This window comes from Trachypithecus francoisi, unplaced genomic scaffold (genome assembly GCF_009764315.1).
Source record: "Trachypithecus francoisi isolate TF-2019V2 unplaced genomic scaffold, Tfra_2.0 Lachesis_group8, whole genome shotgun sequence".
NCBI lineage: Eukaryota > Metazoa > Chordata > Mammalia > Primates > Cercopithecidae > Trachypithecus > Trachypithecus francoisi.
This window is the reverse complement of record NW_022681473.1, coordinates 28674072-28696603: the sequence shown is the minus strand read 5'-3', so window position 1 is coordinate 28696603 and position 22532 is coordinate 28674072. Positions and strand designations below refer to the sequence as shown.

General features: G+C 43.9%; 1 protein-coding gene across 1 annotated transcript in view; it reads left to right on the top strand.

The window, feature by feature from the left end:
* LDLRAD3 (low density lipoprotein receptor class A domain containing 3) overlaps positions 1–22532 on the top strand; it is a 293157-nt gene that overhangs the window by 116611 nt on the left and 154014 nt on the right.

Here is a 22532-nt window from a genome sequence, read left to right as displayed (position 1 = left end):
TGTCCCACTGGCTCTTGTTCCTTCTCCTTTGTTGTAGCCAGTGTGTGACTCCTTGGCCCTATGCACCTGGCTTTTGATTCTCCACAGTAATGTTTTGCTCCAAGAATCTCTTAGTTGTCAGATCCAGCAAATGTTGAAATCTGTTCTTACTTGACCTTGAAGCAGTACTGGATGCTGCGAACTGCTGCTTCATCTTTTCTCCTTTGTTTGCTGAGATTCTCCCCACTATCTCTTGGCTGCCCTTCTACCTTCTTGGTCTTCCTCCCTGGATCATCAGTTGCCTGGAAATGAATTCTGACCTTTCCATGTAATACATTTTCCCTTGCTCATTTATTTCCATAAACTAGTGATCCTCAGATATTTTTATTTCCTGAATGATCTTCCTAAACCACACATTTGCGTCACAATTTCCTTGCCTAGCGTGAACTCTGGAGCCAGCTGGTCTGGGTTCACATCCTGGCTCTGCCACTTGTCAGCCAAGAAATCTTGCGCAAGTCACTGAGTTCTTTAGGTTGCAGTTTTCTCATCTGGAGGAAGTATAAAGTGCCTCATCTAAGTAGAGCACCCAGCACTGGGGTTGATGCCCTCCGAGCACTCAGGAGATGTCTCTTTGATTTTCCTTTAATCATTAGTAATAAAGAGTAGGAATAATAACAACAACCCTCCAGTGGCTCCCAGATTTCACATGGAATCAAGTGTGATTTACAGAGCCCTCCTGGCTGGTCCCTCCTGTCTCTTCAGCAGCAGCTCCTTCCCTCCTTCTCTCTGCCTGCCAGCCCCGTCTCAAACCCAGTGCTGTGGCACATGCCTTTCCCTCTGTGCCTCTGTCTTCCAGGCACAACATTGGAATCTCAGCGGAACACTCCCACCACTTCCCCCAGAAGCAAAGAGCCATGTCTTCCTTCACGCTCTGGTCAGTCTTGGAGGTTTTTCTGACGCATATGACCTACTCTATCAACCCCATTTGCTTATAGGTCTGTGTCTCTGTCAGATTGTGAGCTCTTTAAGTTATGCTTGCGTCCCTGGCATTGGGTTTGACTGACACTCATTGTGGACTGTTTGAATGAATGAATGATTGAGTAGCACTGAAAATCAAAATCCAGCCCACTGGTATAGAGGGAGAGCCCTCTGAATGTCTAAGATGATCTTACCTTGTTATATACAAAAACTTAGAAATCCTTCTTGAGTCCTCTCTCTCCCTGTTGTAATCCATTAGCAAGCCCAGTCAACTCTACTTCTAAAGCAGTGGGTCTCAGTCAGAGGTGATTTTAACCCTCATAGTCGTTTGGCAATGTATAAAGACATTTTTGATGGTCACAATTGGGGTTGCAGCTGGTGTATGTGGATAGAGGCTAGGAAAGATGTGAAACACCTTACAATGTATAGGACAGTCACCTCAACAAAGAATTATCCAGCTTTAGTGTGAAGAGTGCTGAGGTTGAGGAACCCTGGTTTCGAGGATACTGAATTCATTTACAACTCTCTTATCTTCCCCACTCCTGTGCTAGTGTAAGGACTGTTGTCACTCCCTGGACTGGTCTTCCTGCTTCCTTTGCCTCCCTCTGTGCCTCCCTCTGTGCTCTCAGAGCATTTCTCACAGGGCAGCTGAGTGGTCTTTTATAAAGGATAAATCAGGCCAGGTACAGTGACTCACACTTGTAATCCCAGCACTTTGGGAGGGTAAGGTAAGAGGACCACTTGAGGTGAGGAATTCAAGACCAGCCTGGGCAACACAGTGAGACACTGTCTCTATGCAAAATGAGAAAATTAGCTGGTCAGTAATGCATGCCTGTAGTTCCAGCTACTCAGGAGGCTGAGGCACACTTGAGCATGGGAGGGTGAGGTGGCAGCGAGTCATGATTGTACCACCGCATGCTAACCTGAGCAACAGAGTGAAACCTTGTCTCAAAATAAATACATAAATAAATAAGGTCACTCAACCTGAGCAACAGAGTGAAACCCTGTCTCAAAAAAAAAAAAAAAAGATAAATAAGGTCACTCCCCTGTAATGACTTCTCATCACAGCTAGAATTCTGAACTCAAACTCCTTAGCCAGGCTGAAGAAGCCCTACCTAACCTGGCTCCTGCTGACCTCCCTGACTGATTGTACCCATCCCCTGCCATCCCTGGGCACTCTGCTTCAGCCCTACTCCACAGCCCTTCTTTCTGTTTCAGGTTCTTTCCAGGCTTTAGGTATGTTCTTGAGATGTTGCCTCTCTGCCTGGGCTGCTGTCCCCTCTCACCCTTGGTTGGCTGACATCTTGTCTTCTAAACCTCTCTGGAACTGCTTCTGCTGTAGATATTCCTTTCCTCAACACCCAAACTACTTGTACAGTTGCCGACTATCACATCTCTGTACATCACCACCTAGCACTTAGCACTGCCTGATTTGTTTTTTGTTTTTTCTTTTTCATCCTCCCCTGACTAGAGCACCATTGAGAGTGAGACCTCCCCTGCCTTGTGAAAGGCTCTATCCACCCATGCTTAGCACAATGCCTAGCACATAGTCAATCAATAGACTGTGATGGGAATAGGAGGGTTAGTAATAGTTTACACTTACGTAATGGAGTCTAAAAAGTCTAAGTGCTTTACATTTAATCTCCAAAGTAGTTTTGTGAGATGGGTATCATGATTGGCATCTTCATTTTACAGATAAGGAAACTGAGGCATCAGAAGTTATATAACTCAACCGGGTGCAGTGGCTCATGCCTGTAGTCCCAGAACTTTGGGAGGCCGAGGCAGGCGGATCACAAGGTCAGGAGATTGAGACCATCCTGGCTAATACTGTGAAACACCGTCTGTACTAAAAATACAAAAAATTAGCTGGGTGTGGTGGCGGGCACCTGTAATCCCAGCTACTCAGGAGGCTGAGACAGGAGAATGGTGTGAACCCGGGAGGTGGAGGGACTCACATTTTATGATTTACTTGCTTGTGTGATGGAGTTATGGTGTGGGGGCACCAAAAATCTCTTGTCTTATAAAGAGTTCACTTCTAATGTTCTGGATACTTCTCTCCATCCTCACTATTGATCATGCTTCCTTTGTTGTTTTGGCCACAAGGAAACTCAGCTAAAATTTGAGCCCTGATACTAGTGATCTTATAATAGTTTATGAAATACATTTTGTCTATTACCTTTCTTTTCTGCTTTTCCTTGTAACATCCCATTTTCCGCATTTAAAAGTATTTATCTCAGCCAACTCAATTTATGAAAATAAATTATGAATTTATAACAAATAAATATATGTATAAAAGTGTGTCCCTGGACAGGTTCCTTCACCACTGTGATGCTTCCTGTCTTCTGTGAGGTGTTGGTAATCATTCCTGCCTCACAGTTTTTTCGTGGAGCCTAAGCGGGATAAAGTCCATGAGAGCCCAGAACACACAATAAACATTAGTAAGAGTGTTTTCTTCCTCTTCCTCATTTACAGTAAAGATGACAGAATCTTTTTTTTTCCCCCGAGACAGAGTCTCGCTCTGTTGCTCAGGCTGTGGTGCAGTGGTGTCATCTTGGCTCACTGCAACCTCTGTCTCATGGGTTCAAATGATTCTTCTGCCTCAGCCTCCTGAGTAGCTGGGACTACAGGCACGTGACACCACATCCGGCTAATTTTTGTACTTTTTTAGTAGAGCTAGGGTTTCACCATGTTGGTCAGGCTGGTCTTGAACTCCTGACCTCAAGTGGTGTGCCTGCCTTGGCCTCCCAAAATTCTGGGATTACAGGTGTGAGCCACTGCACCTGGCCAAGGATGAAGGAATCTTGTGCTGGTACCTGGCATAGTGGAGGTAATGGAAGGTGGTTTAATATGTCTTACTGAGCTGCTGAGAAGCAGCTGCATGTCTTATTGAGCTGCTAATTGGTACTACTAACTGGGGAGCTCCATTACAGAAACCCACAATAAATGACAGGCTGTCATCACGTCCTGTTTTGGGTGGCTCTTTTCACTATAATAAATTGGTTTTTGAGCAGCAGAAAGATAATAGGTTTAGTAAGTAGAAAAGACTCAACCACAGGGGGCTTGTGCATAAAGCCCAGCCTGGAAAATGGAAAAAGCATTTATCAGTAAGACCCACAGAAACTTTTTATTACTATGGCAACTGGGTCTTTGGTCAGTCTCTCTTGAGCTAGATTATAACGTAGTAGTGAGGAATATCAACTGTGTGTTTCAATTGCTTATTAGCTCATACAATTTGCCAGTTTGCGTATTAAGTGTTACCGGATAAAATAGCCCTATTTTTAGGTGACCCAGTCACCCATTTTCTGATACCAAGCCGCTTTTGGAACTTTAAAAAAAACAAAACAAAACAAAAAAAACAGTAGTTATAGTAATAAAAACTCTTAGCCTTAGGCATCTTCTCATTTAATCCTCCCAACTACTCTGTAAGGCCAGTTTCATCTTCCATTTTACAGATGAGAGAGGAAAAGCCCAGGGCAGTTAGGTAACTTGTCCAAGGTTACAGTTCTGGTAAGGCGTAGATCCAGGATTTGAGTCCATGTCTGTTTGATTTCTATTTTAAAAATAACTTTATAGTCTTCACCATTAATATGGGCTATATAGCCCATATGATATAGAATATAAAGTTTCTGTAAATCTGAAAAGGCAAAAAATCCAAGAGTATTGACCTTTCCCTAGTACAGGGTTGGTTCTTCAACCTCAAAAGTATTGATATTTTGGGGCCAGGTAAGTCTTTCTTTTTGTTACTGAAACACCAGGGGTTAAGTCTTAGGTCCTGCTACTCGACACACAGAAAGCCAATCAGCAGCATGACGATCATTGCCAAGGAAGAAAGCTTTAATCAGGTGCTGCAGCTTAGGAGATGGGAGCTCAGTCTCAAATCCATCTCCCTGACTGATATGGTTTGGCTGTGTCACCACCCAAATCTCATCTTGAATTTTAGTTCCTATAATCCCCACGTGCCATGGGAGGAACCTGGTGGGAGGTAATTTAATCATGGGAGTAGTTACCTTCATACTGTTCTCATGACAGTGAATGAGTTCTCATGAAATCTGATGGTTTTATAAGGGGCTTTTCCCCCTCTTGCTTGGCACTTCTTGCTGCCGCCATGTGAAGAAGCACGTGTTTGCTTCCCCTTCCACCATGATAGTAAGTTTCCTGAGACCTCACCAGCCATGCTGAATTGTGAGTCAATTAAACCTCTTTCCTTTATAAATTACCCGGCCTTAGGTGTGTCTTTATTAGAAAAGACTAATACGTTGACCCACTAAAACTAGCTTTGTATAGCAGGGATGAAATGTAACAATGTGTAAGCAAACAGGAACTGGGGAAGGGCAAGGAAACAATTATGATGAATAGATGATCTCTGCATTTCATTGGATGTGGTGATCTGGTGAGTTTCAGTTTCAGCTCTTTGATACTTTTTTGAGAGGCCTGTAAGTCCTTCCCTGAGGAAGGAACTCAGATAAAACAAATGTAAACTTCAAACTTTAAGACCAGAAAGGTCATCCACACTCACCTCCCTACATCCCCCAGTATTGCCTAATTTTGCCTGGGGAGGAATTTGGCTAATTAGGACTTTCCTGGAAAAAAGCAACTCTTTCATTTCTGATGTCACCAGTCTTCTTAGATCTTAGGGTTTACCACAAAGTTTTGTTCTTTATCTAGTTATGTTCAGAGAGCTGTACAATTTATTGCTAGTATCTAATTTTAGAACATTTTAATCACCCCAAGAAGAAACCATGTACCTATTAGCAGTCATTCCCCCTTCTTTTCTCTCTTAGCTCCTGGGAACCCCTAATCCACTTTTTGTCTCTACAGATTTGCCTGTTCTGGACATTTCATATAATGGAATCATACAATATGTGGCCTTTTGTGTCTAGCTGCTTTGACTTAGAATAATGTTTTCAAGGTTCATCAGTGTTGTGTCATGTATCAGTACTTCATTCCATTATATGGAATATAGGAGTCCAATTTCGTTCTTTTATATGTGAATTTCCAGTTGTTTCAGCCATTTGTTGAAAAGACTATCCAGTGAATTTTCTTGGCACTCTTGTCAAAAATCGATTGACTAGAAAAGTAAAGGTTTATTTCTAGACACTCAATTTTATTTTATTGATCCATATGTATACCCTTATGCCAGTAACCACAGTGTCTTGATTACTCTAGCTTTGTGTAGTATGTTTTTAAATTGAGAAGTGTTAGTCCTCTAATTTTGTTCTTCTTTTGCAATATGGTTTTGGCTATTCAGAGTCCCTTGAATTTCCATATGAATTTATGATCAGCTTGTCTAGTCAGCCAAGAAGCTAGCTGAGATTTTAGTATAAGGGTTCCGTAGACTCTGTGGATCAATCTGGGGAGTATTGCCGTCTTAACCAATTTTAAGTCTTTAAATTCTTGAACATGGGATGGCTTTCTGTTTACTTAGGTCTTCTTTATTTCAGTGATGTTTTGTAGTTTTCAGTGTACAAGTCTTACACTTCTTTTGTTAAAATTATTCCTAAGTATTTTATTCTTTTTGATACTATTGGAAATGGAATTGTTTTCATAATGTCATTTTTGGATTGTTAATTGCTAGTGTATAAAAATACAATTGATTTTGGTATATCCACCTTGTCTACTGCAACCTTGCTAAGCTTGTTTGTTCTAATAGTTTTGTTTTTTTATTTTTGAGACAGGATCTCACTCTGTTGCCCAGGCTAGAGTGCAGGAGTGCAGTGGTGTGATCACAGCTCACTGCAGCCTTAACCTCCCAGGCTCAAGGGATCCTCCCACCTCAGCCTCCCAAATAGCTGGACTACAGGGGCAGGCCACCACACCTGACTAATTAAAAAAAATTTTTTTTTGTAGAGACGGGATTTCGCCATGTTGCCCAGGCTGGTCTCCAACTCCTGGGTTCAAGTGATCTGCCCTTCTTAGCTTCCCAAAGTGCTGGGATTACAGGCATGAGCTACCACTCTCGGCTAGTTCTAATAGTGTGTGTATGTGCGAGTTTGAAATCTTTCTTGTTTTTTAATGTAGGCATTTACAGCTATAACTTTCACTCTCAGCCTTGTTTTGGTATGTTGTGTTTTTGTTTTCATTCATCTCAAATTATTTTTTAACTTTTATTTTTGATTTCTTGTTTTGACCCATTGGTTATTTAGGAGTATGTTAATTTCCACATATTTGTGAGTTTCACAAATTTCCTTCCTGTTGTTGATTTCTAATTTCATTCCTTTGTGGTTGCAGAACATATGTTATATGATTTCATTCCTTCTAAGTGTATTGAGGTTTGTTTTATGTCCTAATATTTGGTCTGTCCTGGAGAATGTTTCATATATACTTGGGAAGAATGTGTTCTGTGGTTGTTGGATAGTGTGTCCTGTAGACATCTATTAAGTCTATTTTGTGGTGGTGTTCATGCCTTCTATTTTCTTGTTGATATTCAGCCTAGTTTTTCTATCCATTGTTGAAGATGGAGTACTGAAGTTTGTAACTATCATTGTTTAACTGACTATTTCTCCCTTTAATTCTGTCAGTTTTTGCTTCAAGTATCTTGGGGCTCTGTTTTTAGGTACATGTAATTATGTCTTCCTGATAGAAGACATATTGACTATTTTATCATAAAAGTTCTACTTTGTCTCCAGGAACTGAACTTTTTTTTGGTTTTAAATTTGATTTTGTCTGATATTAGTATAGCCACTTATACTCTCCTGATTTCAAATATTTTTTTAAGCCTCTTAGGCTATTCTATTATGCAGCCAGGATTGAGAGTCACTGCCTTTGTAGGATAAGTTAGAAGCTGAGGATCAGTATTTTGTTGTTAAAGTTAGCCCATAGCTACCAAGAGATGATAGCCATGGGATTTTCTGATTCCTGTGACTGATGTAGAAGGCATTATAGAAATTTCAGGATGCCTTGGTGAAACCTTTCCTAGGGCAAGATTTGTGGTGCACTAATGTACTATTTTCCCAAAAGAGTTGTTTTCAAGTTACATCATGACACAGAGAATGTTTTCTTGTACAAGCTGTGGGAGCAGCCTGAAGGAGCCTCCCTCCCTCTCTGCCCCGTTGACACACTCACCCCTGATGTCTCTGAATGGAAGTCTTGAGTTCGCATGGATGTTACGGTGGCTTAGTCTTCACATCGTAGGCCTTTATCTCTGCCCTTTGCAGGTGTTTTGAGACAAAACCTGAGTTTTAGGGTTCTGTTGTTTATGTGGATCGTGTGGGGAGGGCCAGGAAAACCTTTCAGAGATGCCCCTAGAGAGCTCATCAGAAATGAGCTTCCCCTTTGGAGTCTGAAGGCAAAGAATATGCCACGGAAGCGAGGATGTTTGAAGAAGGAAAACCTCAAAGTTTGCCAGGAGTCAAGGGGATGGGAGAGGGTGGAGGCTCTGAAAAGAAAACCCTTCTTCTTTTGGCGAAGATAACCCTCCTTGCCTAAGTGAGATGGAAAAGGGTCTGGAATGGAGTCCTCTTTGAGTTTATTCAAACTTGAAAACTGTCTGTGATTCTCACACTTTTCACTCATTTTATTTATTTTTTTCTTACTTTTTTTCTACCACTTGTTAGGAGTCATCCCTTAGATATCAACTTTCATGCTGTTGGATGATACCTTTATTGAAACACTTTTTTTTAGGTGGAAACCATTCTGTTCTGCCGGAATCTCTGTGCCCACATCTGGTCTTAATCCCAGGGACTTGGATCCACTGTCAGGAAGTTTTTCCACCAAGTAGTCAGTTACCTAACCCACATGTATTTATTATCTTTTTAGATCTTTCTGCACTCCTCAAGATTTGTCTGTAGAAGCAGTGGTTGGGAGTATCTTAGTTTCCTGCTCATAAATTCTCTAGAATTTTCATTCCTATATATGCACACAAAAACCTCTTTATCCATATACGTGTGTGCATTACAAATAGCCAAAATAAATAACCTTTAAAAACCCCTTTAGATTATAATTTCCTAATCCCAAACTTGCTTGGTGGAAATTTTGCCTTTTTTTCCACCTGTCATTCTTCATAATAAAAGTACGTTAAAGGTCGATGATAGCCACTTTGAATTCTGTTATGGTTTATAGTGTCTTTCTTCCTAAAAGTGCAAAGAATATTATGGGCGTGTCTCTCTTCTGCTCCCTCAGGGCTTTTGGGGGGGATGAAGAGATTTCCTTGACTTCCAATAGCTTCATGATATCTTTGTGAGTTCATAAAAAAAGTTTCTTCATAAAAAACAAATCTGATGCATCGCTTTCCTCTAGAAAGATGTCTGCTGGCTTCCAGGATAATTCCAGACTCCCGTCTGCCTTGCTTCCAGACGCATCTCCTGCCACATAGCTCGTGTCCCAGGTGCCCTAGCTTCTCCCAGATTTCTGTACAAGCCATAACCTGTTTCAACTCTGAGCTTTAGTTCATGCCATTCCTCTTGCCTGGAGTGCCCTTCCCTCTTTTTTTTTCACCAGCACACTCCTATAAATCTTTCATAACCAACTAAAATAGCATGGGTTTATGAAGTACTCCCTGGCTCCCCCAGGCTGAGTGGGTCCCACTCGTTCTGAGTTCCTTTTGCATTCTGGCCATTTCCCACATGTTAATTAAGCATCCACTACTGGGCAGAAATGATCTGAAATGATAATAATAATAATAATAAATGGGAATAGTAATAATAGCTAATACTGTATAATAATGCTGGATAATCTGTAACACTCAATACTACATAATACTACATTTTATATTTTATAATACTATATTTTGTAGTGTAATACCAGATAATAATAAGATGTAATGTATAAAGCAATAGCAAATATAGTATTAACTATCATAGCTAATACTTTGTTCCAGAAAAAGTGCCAAGTAATTATTACATCGTCTTATTTAATCTCCACAACAACTGAGCGAGTTTCGTAGTGTTCATATCTCATTTCCTGATAAGGAAATTGAGGCACAGAGAGGGTAACCAACTTACCATAAATCATATGGCCAATAAGTGGTAGAGACAACATTTGAACCCAAGCAGGCTGACATCTAACTGCTTAACTACTGTAATTAACTTTTTTTAAAGACAGGATCTTGCTCTGTCACCCAGGCTAGAGTGCAGTGGTGCAATCTTGGCTTACTGCAGCCTCCGCCTCCTGGGCTGAAGCGATCCTCCCACCCTAGCCTCCAGAGTAGCTGGAACTACAGGCATTTGCCTGGCTATTTTTTTTTTTTTTTTTTTTGCATTTTTTTTTTTGTAGATAAGGTTTCACCATGTTGCCCAGGCTGGTCTTGAACTCTTGAGTTCAAGCAATCCACCCATCTTGGCCTCCCAAAGTGCTGGGATTACAGGTGTGAGCCACCACACCTAGCCATAATTAACTGTTGAAAGGCAAATGTTGATACAGCTTATGTAGCACTTACCACGTCTCATTGCAATCGTCTGTTTATTGTCTCTTTTTTTTCTCTTTCTCTTGGCCAGGTGTTTTTTTTAGCTAAGGGCCTCTTACTAGCAGAAATTGTTTTATTCTCTTTGCAAACCCCACACTTGGTTCTGTGTGTGGCATAAAGCGAGTTGAGATTACTGTTGGTGGAATGAATAACTGAAAGAGCAGAGCCTTAGACTGTCTAAACATTACATTGATTTCCACCTCATTTTTCTCAGGACTAGCCATCTATGTGAAAAGCAATTTGTAGAACCATGAGCCATGTTAGGGAGGGGAGGGCATTACTGAATCTCTACCAGATAGCAAACGTTTTGCTGTATTCTCTACATGCAAAATCTCATTTTATTTTCACAACAGCTGGGGAGTTCTATACCATCTTTATCTTTGTTTTACAGATGAGGACAGTGAGGCTGAGGGAAGTTAAGTGATTCATCCAAGATCTCAGTGATTACGTGGTGGAACTGAGGTGGATACCTGGATGCTTCTTTTCTTTTCTTTTTCTTTTTTTTTTGACAGAGTCTCACTCTGTCGCCCAGGTTGGAGTGCAGTGGCTCAATCTCAGCTCACTGCAATCCCCGCCTCTTGGGTTCAAGCGATTCTCCTGCTTCAACCTCCCGAGTAGCTGGGACTACAGGCATGTGCCACCACAACCGGCTAATTTTTTGTACTTTTAGTAGAGATAGGGTTTCACCATGTTAGTCGGGATGGTCTCGATCTCCTGACCTCGTGATCCACCCGCCTCAGTGTCCCAAAGTGCTGGGATTACAGGAGTGAGCCACCGTGCCCGTCCCAGAAACCTGGATGCTTCTTAACCCTGAGTCCTTCTGACCTCTTAACCCTAGGCTGTAGACCTCCTCTTCTCAGCTTAAAAGAGAAGAGGTTTGGAAAGAATTTTCTACAAGAGAATCTTCTGGCAAAGCTGTTTCAACTGGATGCCTTCTTTCTGTATTTATATTCCAGTTAGCGTATGGTCTGTTGCTCTTTACATTGCAATATCTGATCAATAAAACTTGGAGTCTACTCCAGTAGTCATGTGGAGCTGAACTGTTGCAACAAGTAAAGGGCTTTTTGCTCAAGCCATAATTTTTGCAAAGGCTAGAATTCCGGGAGTGAGTTTGTTTTCTGGGCTGTTTGTCATCTGTCTTGGGACCACAATAAAGGAGCTCCCTGCTTTGGCCCCCAGATTTCCTGGAGAATCCAGGCAGATTACTTTTTAAAAGTCAGTTATTTTTACAAGGCTTTCTTTGCTTTCTTGTCCCCAACCATGAAGTCATTTAAAAAGGAACCAGTTTGACCTTTCACCAAATGAGCTAGAGGACTGAATATGTTAATAGTAGCAACATCAGAACGACTGCTTTTTGCATTTTTTAGCGAGTAGGTAGGTGTCTTCTGTGTATTCTCATTCTTTGCAGGTGTGACACACAGTTTGTGAATTAATATTAGTGGAATGAAAAACGGAATGAGTAAGGCCTCATGCTGTAAATATTATATTGCTTTGCCGCCTAGACCGTGGCCCACCTCAGCTGAAACCGACCTTCCCCTGAGAAGCCTGTTCTGATTCCAGCCTCCTCCCTAGTTTGAGATTAAGCATCCTAAAGCTCCCCCATCAGGGCACTATTTGCATTACATGCAGGGGCTCCTTTACCTGTCTCTGTCTTCCACTGTCACGGAGAGAGCCTGTCGGCTTCGCGTTTGAATTCCCACACGACTGACTCAGCACCAGACAGGTAATAGGATGCTTAGGAATATTTTGATATTGGCAAAACAGAGGCAGATTATTTATTGCCTCTTTAATCCTATTTTCTATTGGGCACAGGTGAATGTAAATCCTTACGAAGTGGACAGAACTGAGTAAGTTTCAAAGCTTTAAAAAGGGCCTTTTTGCTTGAACAACAACCATTTGTATATGAGCCCACAGCTTTTGTGTGTGAAGCAGAGTCTGTATCTTGCACACAAATGGGGAAGAAGAGAGCAGTGTTGAAATAGGGAACGGTCATAAAGAGGCCAGTTGTTTCCTTGTGGATATTCATCTCATGGTAACTCCTCTATCTGGGATGTATTAGACTTGGCTTGAAGGAGCCATGGCCAGAGTAGGTCTCACACTGGCTGTGTAGCCATGATTCTTGGAGCGGCAGTAACATCAGGAAGAAAGGAATGATGAGGTCATTTGCTCTGTGGGTATAAGAAAGCGGTAGAATCGGTCAGAGTAGGGTGTTCACATTTTAGTACCCATTGGGATCCTTAGTGTGCTTAGTAAAAATGCACATTCCCCTAGGGGAGAGACTCAGGAATCTGCATGTTCACAAGCATCCTTGGGGATCCTGCTGCAGATGGATCACTGACTCTTTCTCTGCGACACTGCCCCAGAGAATGGGGAATTCTGGAGACATACTGGCAAGTAGGACAGTCCTAAGAGTGAGAGTCAGCCCTTGCCCTTTGTCAGGGTCCTTAATCAAAGGAGACCATGTAGCCCAGGAAAGTCAGCTCAAGGAGCATCTCACAGAAGGAGGACACTGCATTTTCCCATAATTCCTGCAACCCAGGGAAACCAATTCCAGCAAAGGTTGATGCCCTGTACCCGGTGCAGATAAAAAGAGGAGTCATGGTTTCCTTGACCAGACAGGAATGTCCCCCACTCTGCAGAATAATGAAATACACAGACGTTAAAATGAAAAGAGAGAGATGGGTGGAGAATAATAGAGCACAGCAGCAGTTAAGGAGCGACTTAACAAAAATGCAGAGGAACCATGGGATGCTCTCAGCCTTTGTGCTTCTAGGAGCGTCATTGCCAACATGGGAGAATCAGCCCATAGCAGACAATCCCGGGCTAGAGGCTTTTCTCATAGCCATCTGTGGCCAGAAGACAATACCAGTTCCTCAGGGAGGAGGCAGTCAACAGTCAAAAGGATACCAAAGTGAAACATGCATATCCTTTGACCTAGCAGTTGTACCTTCACGAGATAACATATAAGTGGGAAAAATATGCATCTGGCTGTGCATTGTTTATTGAAAACACCCCAAATGTCCATCAGTAATGGGATTTATGGGTACACAAAGTTACCCTTAGCCATTAAAAATGATGATGTGTACCAGTAGTTATTGACATGAAAAGATGTCACAATATGTTATGTAGCAAAAACAGGTTTCAGAATAGCATATATTTTAAGGGTGCATTTAAGTAAAATTGCATGCTCGGATTTCTGCCTATTAATTCCGTCAGTAATTATTAAGTAGCCTGTACGCTTGGCACTTCTCTGGGCATTGGAGATACATAGTGAACAAGACAGTGGCCCTTTGCTATTGGAAGTTGTGGCACCTGGAGCCAGCAGCATCGCCTGGGAACTTGTTAGGAATGCAGGATCCCAGGCTCCACCCCAGACCCACTGCATTTTAACAGGGTCCTGGAGCGATCCATTTGCACACACTAGTTTTTGAGACCATGCTGTAAGAGTACGTTTACCAAAATGTCCGCAGTGTACTTCCCCATGTGGTGGCAATTTGTTATGAATTTTACATCTGTCTTTGTATGTTTCTCCATGGTTTGACTTTTTTTTTTTTTTTTTTTTTTGAGACGGAGTCTCGCTCTGTCACCCAGGCTGGAGTGCAGTGGCCGGATCTCAGCTCACTGCAAGCTCCGCCTCCCGGGTTCACGCCATTCTCCCGCCTCAGCCTCCGGAGTAGCTGGGACTACAGGCGCCCGCCACCTCGCCCGGCTAGTTTTTTGTATTTTTTGTAGAGACGGGGTTTCACCGTGTTAGCCAGGATGGTCTCGATCTCCTGACCTCGTGATCCACCCGTCTCGGCCTCCCAAAGTGCTGGGATTACAGGCTTGAGCCACCGCGCCCGGCGGTTTGACTTTTTCACAGTGAGCTGTGTCTTGTGTTTATAAAAGCAAAGGTGGCGATACTGTGAAACAGCTCCTCATTCATTGGGCTCTCTCAGCCACATACTGGTAGGATCCTGGGGCAGGAGTAGGAGATGAGCAGGGGTTGAAGGTGAATAGCTGTTGCTCATCTGGCCAACCACAAAGATCTAGAAGAGAGATCCTAGAGACCCACAGCTACAGCAGGAGCTGTTGCCATAGCCTGAGAGATGCAGCAGGTCTGATGAGCTGACTTCATGGCTGTTCTGGTGGAACAGAGATGCTTCCACATTGTAGCCTCTGTCCAGCTCTTTTGTGTGATTGCTGCCTGGGAAGAGTCTGGGGTGGCGTCCAGAGACAGCAAGCCCACGCTGGAGTTTCCATCACCCTCCAGACCTTGAGCAGCCCTGTGCCCTTCCGGGCAGATTGGGAGCTACAGGCATGATGATGTCTGGGGAAGAGCCTTCTATACAAGGCCTGGAAAGTTCTGCTCCTGTGGGAGAGTGGCTTTTTCTTGGGAGTTTCTCCTGTGCCTGTCCCAGAAGAGGGGTTTGATCAGGTGTGGCCCTGGGGTACCCTGCCTAAAGTATAGTATAGTTAAAAGAAGCTGGACTCAAGCAGAAGAACTGGACTTCTGGACTCAAGCAGAAGACCAATCTGACCCTAAATAGCTATGTGACTTTGGGCAAGTACAGTTGCCTCTTTGGGCCTCAGTTTTCTCATCTGTGGAATGTGAGAATTAGTTACTGAGTGAACCTAGGTGGCCTGCCCGTGTGCTCCAGTCGTTACGAGTCTTTGTCGTTAGGATATCGCAACCTGGAGACACTGGAATGCCTCCTGGCCCCCTCTAGTTCTGACGTGGACCCTGAATATTGGTCCCAGGACTGTCTCTGATTGATGACCTGGTTGTCACTGGCCCCTGGTGAAATGGGAAAAATAAAGACAGTCTAGTGAACATGTAGCTATAAAGTTTCTACCCTTTCAGGTTAGAGAGTTCCTTACTCTGAGACTTTGTCTTCCTGCATTTTGGATGCTAAGGCAATATGTTATTTTAGGCAAATGTTTATTTAGGGCAATAGTAAGTAGAGGTCACTGCATGTATTCGTGTAAGTTTTTGCGTAAAATAAAAAGTTGGCAATGGTATTAGTCTTTCCTCCACTTTCATCTAGTTTTTTATTTTTTATCTTACTGGTCTGTGAATTCCAGGACTGTGGGAAGTAGGCTCTAAAAAGTTGGGGGAGGTCTTAGATCAGGAAATAAACCCAACCCACAGGAGACCCTTGGTCCCCATCTTCCTGCTAATGAAAGCTGCCGCTTTGAAAAGTTTGTGGACCAAATCCTTGAAAAGTGGTGAATTCAAGTATTCAACGGAATAGAGTCACCCTGTCTGCCTTTGTCAGGGCTACTTTAAAGACAGGCAGGGTCAGTCTTTCACCTTCTGCCAGACGCTGGTGAATTCTATGAGAAAATCTCCCCTTTGTGGAAATGGGGGGTGAGAGAGGGACAGTCGGAGCCTTGCCCAGGACCCCCCTTCCCCACAGCCCTGTAGCAAGTCATGCAGGCAGGCAGCAGCTGACAGCTGTTGTCTGGGACAGGCTTTTCTCTGCCACTGCCAGGCACTCGGCTGGTTGCCTGTGATCTGCTTTGTGGGCATGTGATGATGCAAATGTAAATCATAACAAGACAGACTCCCCTGACATAAACCACGACTGAGCATGCTGACCAGGCAGGAAGTCTCATTAGTAATTCCTGAAAAGGGTGCAAGGGCAGGGCCAAAGAGCCAGTTAATTGAATGATGGCTAATTTGTTTATAATCATTCATATTTTCACTCTTTTCTCTTTCTCCCATAAAATCTAGTCCTGGAACTGGGCTGGTCCTTGGAGAAATCTAAGGAGGCGACAGAGCAGCTGTGGCAAGGGAAAGATTTGAACCTTGACTCTGTTTATTAGCATTGTCAAGTTACTTCACTTCTGGACCTCAGTTTTCTTATCTGTAAAATGTTTTTGTGTGTGTGTGTGTGTGTGAGAACTTAAAGATATCTGTGAAACAGAGTGCGATGCTCATACTAAGCATTCAGGAAATACTAGCCATGTTGTCCAGCCTCACTCTTTCCTCTTATAGGTTCATTTGGACATTATGCAAATATTTATGAGGCACATGGTGTGGGCACTGTACGGTGCAGCTCCTTTAAAAATGGTAAATGAAAGTATGCAAATGAGTGTACGTTCTTGGAGGCTGGAAGGCAGGGGCATTAGCCAAACAGCTTAATACAAAACTGATGAGATCAAGTAGTGATGTGTCCTGTGAAGGGAACGAAAAGGCTGAGGGTTAGAGCGACTAAGGGTGGGAGCATAGGTTCTACTGCAGATAGTGCAGTGATTCAAGAGACTAGGATGGAGGAGTGAGCCATGCTGAGCCCTGGGAGAAAGACATTCCAGGTAGCGGGAACAGAGAGTGCAAAGGCCCTGAGGTGGGAATGTGCTGGCTGGACTTGAGAAGGAACACGGAAGCCTGTGTATTTAGATTTCCAAGATGGGAAGATCTTCATGGCCTTGATGAAAAAGCCTGGAATTGGAGAGCAGCATGATGACTCTAGGTTTTATTCTAATGGGAAGGCAGTGATGTTCTTAGTATAGGAGTGATGTGCTGAGGCTTATGAGGAAACACTCTCAGCGTAGATGCCAAAGCCTATAAGCATTCTTCCCCGATCCCTCAAAATGTGACCAGAATGAGACTGGCTGATCAAGGACCATGTGTCAGAAGCTTGAACCTGTCTGGAAGGACACGATGGCTGGAGAGCTGGCAGAGGGACAAACTTGACCCTGGAAAATGGAACTCCTCTGCTTTTCTGTTACTGTAGCCTTTCCCAGCAGAAGCCAAAATGCCCATCTGTGCAGAAAAAGCATTAACACAGCAGGCCTGACTGCTGCCCTTTGAAAAGTGTGCTTGGAACATTGGCCCTTGGCTGGCCTCTGGGAACCTAAATTTCAGTAGGTTTCCCATTACCCAACTGTTAATGGTGGCTCACTGTGCCTAAACTGGCTGTGCAGACTGTGTAGTTGATGCTGTTTTTCTGCTGGAAGTTGGGAAATTTGGTGTACCGAGAATGCCTGTGTGACCAGCCCCTAATAAAAACCGTGAGCACTGAGCCTCTAAGGAGCCGCCCTGGTGGGTGACATTTCACACATGTTGTCAACAACTTGTTGCTGGAGGAATTAAGCACATCCTGTGTGTCTACCCTGGAAGAATACTTGTGAAAGCTTGAGCCTCGTTTCCTGTGACTTCATTTCATATACCTTTTTCCTTGGCCTTTTTATCCTTTCACTGTAAGAAATCTTAGCTTTGATTATATGCCGAGTTCTGGGAGTTACCCTAGTGAATCATTGAATCTGTGTGGGCTTGGGAACCCCTGACACAGCATCTTATATGAAGGGTCTATAATGTTGATGTATCTCATTCCTGATGATGTTGACCATGGTCACTTGGTTGAGGTGGTATCTACCAAGTTTCTCCACTGTCAAGTTACTGTTTTTCTCTTTGTAATTAAATGACATATTGGGGAAGATACTTTGACACCCACCGTGCATATCCTGTTTCTCCTCGAGTGTTTATTTTCTAATTTTAGCATCCATTGCCAGATCTTGCCTGTAACAGTTATTACAATAATGGTTGCTTTGTGGTGGCTTTCTGTTTCCAGCACCTCTTCTACATTTATTAATGAGAAGTCTTCAATAAAGAAGAACTTTCCTTTCTCCCTGTTTACTTACTTATGCAACAATTTTTGGTATCAGTCTCGGGTACTAGATCCTTGTTTTGTTGGCCTTGGATATTTATTTTATTCTCTGTGTCATAAGCTGATACTGTTGTTGACTTTGTTGCTTGGATTGTTCTAGCTTTGGCTATTGGGAACTTCAGGGTAACTTCTGTGTCCTTTTGACATGCCCCCATGATATTTGGACACTTATTTACTTTATTTTCACACTTCTGGCAACAGAAGATACTCCAGGTTCGTCTTGTTTGTATATTCTTCCTGGAATCAACCACTTCTCCAAGAAGGTTGGTTTTCTTTGTTAGATAATGGTATTTAGAAACCAAGATCTGGCTGCTAGGTGTGCTTATTGCTGTTTAGGTGTACTGCTTCTAGTCTCTCTCAGCAGATGGAGCTAGGAAATGTATGTATATACACTATTCCATACATACACATAAGTCGATATTTATTTTTGTCAGTCTGCCTGTCCATCTGTCCATCCATCCATCCATCCATCTGTACTGTCTGTCTAATTTTTGAAGACCTTGAGTTCATACTGGTGGCCTCCAATTCCTTCAGATTTCCATTGGAAATTTTAATTCAATAACCAAAGCCTCAGGATTCACTTTAGCCTTCTCACTTTCTCTTTTTATTTTTTTTTCAGACGAGTCTTGCTCTGTCGCCCAGGCTGGAGTGCAGTGGCACAATCTCGGCTCACTGCAACCTCCACCTCCCGGGTTCAAGCAATTCTCTGCCTCAGCCTCCTGAGTGGCTGGGATTACAGGTGCCCTCTACCACGCCTGGCTATTTTTTTTGTATTTTTAGTAGAGATGAGTTTTCAGCATCTTGGCCAGGCTGGTCTTGAACTCCTAACCTCGTGATCCGCTCACCTCGGCTTCCCAAAGTGCTGGGATTACAGGCGTGAGCCACCGCACCTGGCCTAGCCTTCCAACTTTCTTTATTTGCAACTTCTCTCTCTGACAGAAATCTTACAGTATATTTACATATTTGTTCAACACTAGTGCACCCAGAAGATAGTTTCAGAATCGACCCATACTCTTGGGAGAAACAAATATAACTAGTGTACAGTATTGTAGTTTTTTTTTTTTCGTTAGCTTTATGGAATCTAGTCAACATACTGTTTTCCTGAGTTACTTAGGCTGGTTATTTTCTTCCCCATCCCTTCGGTGTGGTGTGTTATTTGCTGGTAATGCGGTTAGGTTTACTTGTTATTGTTAATATTTCATTTTGAGTTTTTCCCACATGTGATTGATTTTAAGTGTTTATTTTTGGGGTGTGTAAAATACTACCATGGTTCTAAGATATACAGTGCTCTGAGTATATTTACACAAGTATATGTTGAGTCAGGTAGATATACTCGGAGAAATGTGCAACCTTCTCATCCTGTTATCTTGTCTGGTATCAGTTCCCCATGGTTTTTCACTCCTTTCCCACTCACCCCTATAGATAACCCATCTCGTTAGTTTCTGGTTTATCCTCCTGTATTTCTTTTGCACAGATAAGTCAATACATGTATATTTTCTTATACCCCTTCTTTTCTCATATGGAGGGCAGTGAAGTACTGTTATGGGATCTCTGGGGTATCACTTTGCCAGCTGGAAATTTCTGTGGCCAGTGGCACCTTTGCCCAAGTTTTGCTCTAGCCTTCTGGGCTCCTCTGCCCACTTGACCTGGCAGGCTGTGCTTGGCTCCTACTACAGCCTAGATCCCATACCTGACAAGGGCAAGCCAGTTGCACAGCAGTGAGGGTTGTGTGAGTGAGTGTGGAGTTCAGCCACTGCACAGCTAGGTATGCCGGCTGTGGTGGGGCAGGCAGCTCCAGACACTGGCATGGGTGCTAGCTCCCTGCAAGGCTGCGGTTGGACCAGGCATACCATAAGCAGCTTCCATGGCTGACACTGGGGAATACAGTGTGATACCTGGAAGCTTGGAGGTTCCAGGAACCACAGAGCCCTAAAAAGGGTATCACAACCCTGGCTTGGGGGTACTCCTAGGTCTGGGCTCCGCGAAGGGCCACAACTCTTCTCTTCTTTCTTCTCTCCTCTTGTCTCCTGCAACATGGTGGGCAAACAGCATGTTTTATCCCTGTTTGTGGTATTGCTCTTTTAGCCCTGCCATTCAGTGAGTCCCTAGTTGTCCTGCATCCAGGAAGAATGAGGTATGCAGACAAGTGGAGGGTGAGCAAGACAAAGAGGAACTCTACTGAGCAACAGGACAGCTCAGAGGAGACTCACAGTGGGCAGCTCCCCTCTGTAGCCAGGGTGTCTTCATGAGTGTTCAGCTCTCAGCAGAGAGGGTAGCTCCTCTCTGCAGCTTGTCCCGTTGTCTCCTCAAGTCTGACTGAGTCCAGGGCTTTTATGGACCTCAGAGGGGAGGAAGCGCGTGCATGCTGGCTAATCCGTGGGTGGGCCTGGAAAAGTTCCCACTCCAGTCTGTGGGACCCACAGCCTGGCCCTCAGGCCTCAGGCCTTCCCTGGCTTGAAGATTGGGCTTCACCAGGGGCCTGCCCGCTCTGCCTAGGAGCATGTCTGCCTCCTGCTGTCTTTCATGGTGCCCAGGTTTGTGCCAAGGGGCACCTGCACGGCAGTGCCAATCTGTCTTCAGCACCCCCTTGGTCTCCCTCCCATGTTTGTCTTCACCCAAAGCCCAGAGGCAGCTGAGGTGGCAGGGCGCTGGTGTGTCAGCACTGCCCTGGGCGTGCACACGTCCAGCTGGGTTGCAACAGTGCCCAGGCTCGGCCTCAACTTTGCTCCATGATCTCAGTGGGTGCTGACAGCAGGGAGAGGCCAGGGAGCTGGAGCAGACACCTCTGAGACTGTGGGAGTAAAGGGAAGCCCTTCCTGGGCCCCCGAGAATACAGAGATGTCTGCGTCTGCAGCTGCAGTTTGGGTGACTGCAGCCATGCCCAGAAGGGTGGGACTCCTGCCTGCTCCACGCTCCTGCTGACACCGTAGAGTGTGGTACTGCCCTGGGCCCAGCTCTGCCTCAGTGCCCCTCTCTGCTTGCCTCTCCATGATCAGTTTCTAAATTCTATGAACTTAGTGATGATGATGATGATGACGATGATGATAAATAGCATAAGCATTACCATTAATTGAGCATCTACTGTATACCATGCGGTATAATGTCTTGTATAGACTATCTCAGTCCTTACTAGAGCCCGAGGAAGTAGATGTTACCTCCAATTTACTGATAAGTGTTGTGGATGCAACTGGTTGGGGCTGATGTCGTGGGTGGTAAAACAATACCAAGACAGTCATAGGTAAAAAAGGGCGGATTTGTCAGCGAAAGTACAAAAATATGTTGCGTGGGTGCAACAGGCAGCACGGCAGCGAATGGGCCGTCTGCAAAGCGGCAGGGGCTGGAGGAAAGTTTTATAGGGTCATGCTGGAGGGGCCTATTTATGGAATGAGGTATTTAATGAAAGGATGTTGGGCCAGTGGGTTTGTGATTAGCCATTTCTTGGAACAATTGTTCTCCCCGACTTGGGCCCGCTTACTTCTTGTTGCTTACTTATCAGGATGCCACAGTAAGGAAACCGAAGTCCAGCAAAATTTAGAAACTTGCCCATCATAAAAAAATAGAGTTGGAACTTGAACCCAGGACTGTCCTGAGTTTATGCTCTGAGACGAGTGCACCAGCACCGTGACAGACGTTCCAAGGTGAAACAAAGCCACGTGGGTTTTTAAAACCTGGAACATTTCAGGCCTTAAAACCCTGATGATTGTGAGTTGGCTGTTGCCAAAGTCAGCATGTTACAGACAGCAAGAATGTGGAGGTAATTTATTGCCTGTTTGTTTCAAAGAAATGGCCCTTCCTTTTTGGAGGACCATGGGTCCTGCCTCTAAGACAGGAGACAAGAGGGATGCTACATAAGGCCTGCTACCTGGGATGTAGCAATAGATCTCATCTCACATCCCCTAATCGCAAGCCAGAACCATTAATGGGAGAGTACGTTACCCCACAGGGCTGTTTGGTTTAGCAGGACACTCAATCAAGCCCAAGTTACAGCAGTTTCTGCTAAAACTGTTTGTACAGCATGAGTGGAAGAAGAATTTATTTGGAGCAGGAGTCTGGCTTCTGTTGTGAAAAGTGACAGCCTCTGGCAGAGAGAGAGGCAATGCTGTCGAGTTGGTTGAGATCAGGGCTTCTGGAATCTGTGTGGCGGCCCTCACCCGGTGCTTGATTTTCCAACTGTGTGACCTTGAGCAAGTCACTTGATTTCTCAAAGCGCATTTATGAAGTGGTGATAAGAACCATACTCATTTGTTTGGGGCTCCCAAGACCACCCCAGGTTCAGCGATTTGCCAGGAGAATTCACAGAACTCAGTGAATGATCATACTCATGGCTATGATTAATTACAGCAAAGGGATACAAAGCAAAATCAACACGGGTAAAAGACGAATGGAATAAAGTCTAGAAGAAATCAGGTTCAGGCTTCCAAGAGTCCTCTCCCAGTTGAGTCCAAAGGATGCGCTAATTCCCCTAGCAATGAGTTGTAATGTAACAACACATGTGGAATGTTATCGACCAGGGACACTCACTA